Source organism: Hipposideros armiger, unplaced genomic scaffold (genome assembly GCF_001890085.2).
Source record: "Hipposideros armiger isolate ML-2016 unplaced genomic scaffold, ASM189008v1 scaffold_29, whole genome shotgun sequence".
In the NCBI taxonomy this organism is placed as follows: Eukaryota; Metazoa; Chordata; class Mammalia; order Chiroptera; family Hipposideridae; genus Hipposideros; species Hipposideros armiger.
Genome location: NW_017731379.1, coordinates 2688771 through 2689700, shown reverse-complemented (window position 1 = coordinate 2689700; position 930 = coordinate 2688771). Strand labels below are relative to the sequence as shown.

The following is a 930-nucleotide window of genomic DNA, read 5'->3' as shown; positions in this document are numbered from 1 at the left end:
CTAACTGCTAGAAGATCTCAGGTACGCAGTCTGGTCTAGAACTATATATTGATTTTTTAACAACAAGCGTCTTAATTTTTATTAATCAGAATAAATGAATGAATGAAAAATGTTACCCCAATGAATTGTCCCAGAGAGACTCACCACCCACTGGGTCTCAGTAATCCCATCTGCAAATGAGCAGATTCCTTCCAACTTCAAAGCTCTACCAGTGATAAATGAGATTGCTGCCCTCAGGCTCTCCCAACAGGAGAAAGGCTGCAAAGAGGACAAAAGGATATGGGGCTCAGTTGCCCACAGTGAAGTTTCAAGTGGTATCTTTCAGTGAATACCCTGGAGCCCCCCCTCCTTCCTTTGGGGGCCTTAGTGGGGACCAAGGATTAATGCTTGAGATGCTCTGATCATGATGCTGGAGTCTGTCTGCCTATCCTCACCCATGATTAATTCAGTTTGGTAAAAGTGGTATTTGCAGTAAAATTTTTTTTCCCTCCAAATGTCTAGTTTATTAATGCAACCATAATCAGCACCTACCAACATTTTTACAATATCCCAGAGTTGCCACATTCTCACTTTAGGAGCATTCTGAGATCACTTTTTTCTAATCCAGACACAGACAACCTTCTTAGATGTTGAAAGTTGATAAATCAGAGACAAACATGTCTTGCTCTTTTTGAGTTTTGCACATTTCTGTTAGTATTTTTGAACATTTCTCTTCTCGAAACTAATATCTGGTCCTCAGAAGCTCAGATCCATTAAGCTTGAGATGTCTTTAGTTGGTATAACAAAAGACCTTGTTTTATTGACCTAAACAGTAAGCTAGCAATAACAGAAGCAGCCAGTTTATCATCTTTTCTTTATTAACAGATAACAGGTGTCAGAATAATTGGTGAGGGCTTTTTTTCAACCTTATATATTTGGGGGAGGGGAGCA

The 930-nt window shown here is 39.5% G+C and overlaps 1 protein-coding gene across 4 annotated transcripts in view; it reads left to right on the top strand.

Annotated features, from left to right (window-relative positions):
* TRIM37 (tripartite motif containing 37) overlaps positions 1-930 on the top strand; it is a 123570-nt gene that overhangs the window by 64846 nt on the left and 57794 nt on the right. The gene's annotated exons all lie outside the window — the stretch shown is intronic.